Source organism: Hippocampus guttulatus, chromosome 14 (assembly GCF_054856545.1).
Source record: "Hippocampus guttulatus isolate MCC_2025c chromosome 14, RoL_Hgut_1.0, whole genome shotgun sequence".
NCBI classification, from domain to species: domain Eukaryota; kingdom Metazoa; phylum Chordata; class Actinopteri; order Syngnathiformes; family Syngnathidae; genus Hippocampus; species Hippocampus guttulatus.
The window spans coordinates 9,268,622-9,275,362 of NC_141274.1; positions in this window are offsets into that span (position 1 = coordinate 9,268,622).

A 6,741-nucleotide genomic window follows, 5' to 3' on the forward strand; every position below is an offset into this window, starting at 1 on the left:
GTACTTTTATGTTCTGAGTGACATCAGCAATCATTCAGCCCCCCCCCACTGACAAGCGCACCATTCCACTGTGATGCCGGGAGCAGGCCATGTGAGTGATGATCACTCACTATGAAGGGGTGAAGGAGCAGGAAGTAGCTTTCGTGATGGATCAAAAGGTTACGTGGCAACCAGGCGAGGGGATTCCTGCATGACAGAAACATTCTTCAAAAGGACAGCGGCCAAAGAGATCAGTCCTCCAAATAGACAGCGTCCAGTATCTAGGCTGATGTGTTTGCCTCATCTTAAGACATCCTGTCTGTCCGTGTCTTCATCTTCATCACTTTCACCCTGATCTGCCCCTGATGCTCTCCGCTAAGCCTGATTCCGCTTTATTTCAACCGGACACGTTTCCTATCAGCGTCATTCTGTTTTTTTGGGTCATGCTAACTTTTCATGTGTCAGGGGGGGCATTATAATTGAAATCATATCAAGAAGTCAAGAATAATAGTTTATGGAACTATTGTTTAAGTGATTGTAATGGGGTGTTTGGCAACAAAACCATGCTTACAACGTCTCTCTCATTTGTTACATATGAGAATTTGAAATTTTGGTTCATATTTTAGCAAGCTTCATGGAATTTGCCATGTTTGAATTGCTTTTGCGGGCCATATTAAATGATGTGGCGGGCCAGATTTGGCCCCCGGGCCTTGACTTTGACTCCTGTGCTCTATGGACTATTTACAGTTGTTGAACCAAGACAAAAATAGTTCATGTATTTATTATTATTTATTTTTTATTGACTTCAGAGAAAAAGACCGTGTAATAAACATTACCTGTTAAATGTTCATCAGTGTTTTTTTTAAAAAATATTATTACAATAGAAGGTCAGGAGGTCATCAAGAGGTGACAAGAAGGTTGCAAATTAAGTGATTGTATAACATCATCTTGTTTTTTTCCGTTTTTTTTTTTTTTTTTTTTGCTTGTACTTGTGAGGACTGCGCGACGGCCTCCGGGAAGGTATCGAATCAAAGGCCCAAACATAATAAAGGTAATTTACTGGCGAAGCAAATTCCTTTGCTCTGGGCCTCCACTCCATGTTAAACAGACAGCTGACCTTTAGTGTCTGATTTCATAAAGAGGGCCAAAATCAAATTAGGCCTGGACAGGAAAGGTCAAACGCAAAAGCAGTTGCGGTGGGAACGTCGCCGCTAGCCGGCTGGAGATACGCAGCGCGGCCACAGCTGTGCGGAGCGCTACCCTGTGCATGCCTGAGTGTGTGTCTATACTGCATGGGTGTTTGGCAGTGAGAGGGGTCGGGGGCGGGGGGGAGCTGATGGCAGTTAGCCTCTGTGGCCTCTGAAGCCGTTAGCAGAAAGGGCAACATATCTGACATGGGTGCTGTGCTCCCTTTTTATGACCCGATTGCCACACAACACGTGCGCATGGCTTGGTGTGGTTGTGGCTCGCACTTTAAGGGCATCTCATCCTGGAAGGGTTTTTTTTCTTTTTACAAGATTCTTTCCTTCTCAAATGGGGGTTGGCATGCATGATGACATTTTTTTTAAAACAATCTTTACGCTTTTGTCGCAGTTCAAATAAATTCAGCTCTCTTTCCAGCCCTCTCCAACACCACGAGAGATTTGAAGTGAAACAATGAAGATGCACTTTTGTCTTCAGTTCCTACTTGTTTGTTGGGCGTTTTCCTTCCAGCAAGTGAAATGTAGGTTCAAACGGATTCAGGTCAAGTGATTGACTTGTTTATTGTGGAACATTCCACTTGTTTCCCTTTGAAAATTCTTTCCTTGCTTTCACAGCATGCTTATTATTAAAAAAATACGGGTTATTGTCCATCTGCGTTGTGAAGTGCCTGGTGACGGAAATAGTTCAGCTGTTGTGAAATGTGAATCTTCATTTTTCATATGTGGCCAGCAAATGGTTGCTGTCCACTCCAGAGTGTACCGCATTGATCACCCAATGTCAAATGGGATAGGATAGCATTCTTGTATGTGGCTTTCGTAACCTTATGATACCACAACATTCAAATGAGTCATATGCATGCCACAGACTCTACAATCTCGCGCTATAAAAAAGAAAACTAAGGTTTGCACAATACTGTCTAAGAGGGACTCATTTAATAATGCTTTTGGAGGCAATATCAATTCTCACGCCTAGACGTGAGTGAGCACAGTTGTACACAAAAGCGGTGCAGACCCCCTCAAACAAATACTTCACCAATTGTGAGTTTCCTACCTGTGTACATGGTTGGAGCAATTGCAAGTGTGTGCGTGTCTGTATGCATACGAGGAGACATGGTTAATGTTGATTGTGCTGCCTCACAGCCAGATGCTGAGAGTGCCGTGTCTGCTGAATGAAGGAGATGATGGTAACAAGCGCGGGGAGGCGGTCAACACCCCCATGTTTACAATATGGAGGTGCTAAACCTGTCGAGATCATAACTACCGCATACTGCTGCGGGTGTGCGTGTGCGCGCATTAATACCACCTTGTCCTCCACCACTTTGTTGTCACATGCCTCATCTCCAGGCTCTGTGTGGCTTACCAGACCCTCCAGCAGAGAGAGGGGAGAGGGGAACGGGAGTGGGGTTGCAGTGGGGCAGCTGAAGAGGAGTGTGTGCTTCAGTGAACAAATGAATTCAATTTTGTTGTTGTTGTTGTTTCACGAGTTCATTAGTGTTTTTTTTCTTTTGTCAAAACAAAGAAGGAGTGCCTTTTCCCTGTCCAGTGCAAAGTGTGGGCTAACTGTGTGCATGGGTGGATTTTTTGTTCTTTTGAGTATTTTTGTAGACACACATGGTTAGAAATGACATTTGCGCCGTTGTGGGCGCGAACACAGCCGACTTACTGTTGCCTTCCTTTTGAATTCAGTGCAGGAGAGGAGCATGGTCTACTTTGGGCATGGCAGAAGCAGAAGTAGACTCGCTGGAGTCCATGCAGAAGATCGAATTGCGCAGAATACGTTTGGCCAAAGTGATCACGAATCACAGATGTGAAGTCGACACCATCGCCATTGTACGTGTCTGTGTGGGACACTCAGAAGGGTGTCCCACAGACACCTATAATGGCTATTTTGTAAAAGCGGGTCCACAACAAGTCCGAACCCATACTGGACGGTGGAGGACTTCGACTTCACCATTGTATTGAGGTAAAAAGGCTCCAATGTAATTGCTCTTGTAGAACAGTTGAAGTTAAAAGCCAACACAGTTATCATAATAGGCCACGCCAAACGTCAGCCAGCTCACTTTTTTTTTTTTTTTTTTAAAGGCAGGCTTAATTTCCCATGATGATGACGATAATGATCAAGCGGACAACATGCTCAGAAACAATTAGAGCTGGCTGCTGAAGTGGACATTTTCTCTCAGTGGAACATCAAGGGCCAGGGCATAAATAAGTCCTCTTGTCAGCGATTGCCAAGTGACAGCTAATGACTCCATTAATATGCAAAATAGCCGCCATTTTTCTTTGCTTTTCTACATGTGTGTGTGTGTTTGTGTGCGCGCGTGTGTGTAAGACACTTTCATGTACTTGGCCGGTCCAGTGCAAAGTGACCAGCGGAAGAACATTTCTAATTCGAGTCAATTATGTCATTGAGCTCGTTTCGATGTTCATTTGTATGCAAATGGGGAGCCTGTTGGTTAAATCGACTGAACCTGGCATCTGACAACACAGAGAACAAAAATTCTCACGGAATATTGACCCATATTATTCAGTTTTTTTTTCGCGGATCGGGGTTGACCACGGTGTATGTGGGAATTACTCAGCTCACTTTTTCCTCTTTATATTTTTCCTCTTGGCATTCAAAGACAAATATAAGAGTTGGAATGGGCCAGTGGAATCAGCAGGTAATAGTTTTGGACCCTCATTTAGGACTGTGAGAAAAGCAGCATTAGCAGTAAACCGCGTCATTGTAGAGGGCAAACATTGCAAACGTAACACAGTTAAAACATGAAACCCACAATTTAAAGAACAATAGAAAAGCGCTTTACCTGTTGGCTGCAGACCGGGTCAAGATATTGCAACTTTGGTTCTGTTTGCCGGACCTGTATCGCGTGAATCATCAGCCTCAATCTGAGAGCTCTCATTTGTTAGATTGCAGTTTTTGGATGGTGTTGCCAAGCCTGAAAAATAGAATTAGCCATTTGCCAGGACTGATCATAAAAGTTAGCATACCTATTAATGGAACAATGCAAAGGTCATCCAAATCCATGACTTTAATATGGTAGTCATTGGATTACGTTACCAATGTAATTGGTAACTCGTAACTGCATGGGGAGTACATTTTCAAAGTAACCCTCCCAACCTCGGCTCGTCGTATCGAAGTATGAAAGTTTAAGTCTCACAATTTCTTTGATCTCAAGTTGGTGGTCGCGTCGTAGTTTTTCTCTGACCGCGAAGTGTTAAATAATCTTTTCATTTGAGTACCAAATGATGAAAAGCGCCGATAAATTCCAATCTTGAGGTTGATCCGGCTCTTATCTAGCGCAAGCTGCGGACTCGTGGCATGAAACGGAGAGCTCATCACTTTGCCACCTATCACCCGTAAAATTCACACCTACGGTTTAGCAAAGCAGGCTCGCTCCCAGTAAATGATTCCTTGATCCATCATTCTGCTGTGATCTGATCTCCCGGGTTGTTGATTAGATGCTTATTGGAGGAAGGAGCAAAGATATCAATATGATCAAGGGGGAGAAAAGGTTGAGTGCGATGGGGATGCAGAGAGGACGGGGACGGAATGCGCACCTAACTTGCTGGCTATGATATGCTCATCATTGCTGCCTCATTAATACCACTAAAATATCTTGGTGACATTGAGCAGCCATTACAGCAGCCATCAGCAGTTAATGAACAGACAGCGTCCGCAGCATTGCCGCGACATTCATGATCATTGGATTGGAAGTGATGGTGCGGATTAATAATTGCTTTCTCACGCAGATATTTTGGATGATGAATCAAGGGATTGATTCGGGAGAGGAGGCGCTGGTCTTAAGTGTGTGTTTGTGTGTGTGTGTGTGTGTTTCCAAGTGGTGGGCTGACACGAGGGAAAGTGCATAGACCAGCACCGTGGCCTCGAAAGTCAATGTTTGGCCAAAAAGAGCAGTGTGGTGCAAATTGATGCAGCCCATCTTGTTTTTTATTAAACTGTCAGGTCAGTCGTGAGTCTGCAAACGTTTTTGATACAGTTTAAAAGCACGTACAGTATATATATATATATATATATATATATAGATATATATACATATATCTATATATATATATATATATATATATATATGCGGTACACATATGAGAGTTTCTGCACTTATGATGCTGCAAAAGTGCAACTTGTGCTTCCGCGTCAGGTCTCCACTAAGGTAGGCAGTGATTTCCTTTTCCACAAACTCACAAACTTTTGTATCGACTTTATTTTTTGTTCAAGTTGGAGGACAGTTATGGCTGTTGCGCATGCACGTGCATATGGTAGCTTGAAAAGTAGATCGGTCAAAAAAGGTTGGGCACCCCCGAGTTACGCAAACATGCAGCAATTCCACCGCACATAAGACATATCCGTCTCTGCAATATCCGCATCCAGTCTAGTTGTGTTCCGTTCGGGCTGACTCTCAAAGGAGACATATCGTTGTCTGTCTATGAAGAAAAGATTCATGACTATTGATCAGCCATGTACTGGATATATAGATCCGTTAAGTATATAGACAAGGCATTTATTATGGGACATCTTCATCCAATATATATGGAGCCGCTATGTGGATATATAGATCGACCTCAGACAGGTTTATAGCACATTATCTGGATTTGTACTCAAATGTGGCTCGAGGCCTCGAGAGAAACTTTCCTTTGTTTTTCATCCCCTCCATGTAAGTCAGGCTGGGCAACAATTTTTTTTTTTTTTTCTGGCAAAGCTGTCTGCCATCCATGTAGGTTGGACTAGGCACTTCCTAACCATATATAAGACATAAATGGCATTTTAAATAAGACCAAAATGTATGTCTGTTCTTTCATTGAACCAGTGTATATCTTAAAGGAGAAGTCAAGCCAAAACATTTCTTTGCAAAAATATTTTCTATGCAACCCCTCTAGTCTAAACATGGCATTCTGATTAAAATTGCATATGTGGAATATGAGTAAAGCAGTAAAATCCACCCATTTTTGTCCACCTCTGAAATCAGCCATTTTGTCGCTTGACTGAAAATGACATCACAGTTGGTCAGAGCTCAGGTAATGAACAATCATGGCTCAGCTTCAGAAAACAGTTGATTGTTCATTACCTGAGCCCTGAGCAACTGTGAGGTCATTTACAGCCGCCAGCAAGTGACAAAATGGCCGCCCTCTGAGATGTACTAAAATGCATCAGAAAATGCAGTTTATTCTTTAATGTTACCAAGGCTTTTGGGGGGCTTGTTGAGGTAAATTGTTAAAAAATTATTGATCCTAAAAGTTACAGAAAAAGCATTCTGTTGCATTTTCTTCTCTAAATGCATTTGAAATGTTTCAGCTCATGAATTTGGAAAATAATATCCCACTTAGTCATAAAATGCTCCCTTACAATATCACCCCCCCCCCCCCCGCCCTCCACCCCACTTAGTACCTTATAAATTGATTCAAGTTATCTTTCTTTTTCTTTCGGTTGGGTGGGGACTCTAAAAAATGGCCTTCAACCGAGAGTTTTCATTGTATTCAATGTAATCTTATCAACAATATTCCCACCTCCTCTATTTAATTTACACAAATACAAAACATGATCCAT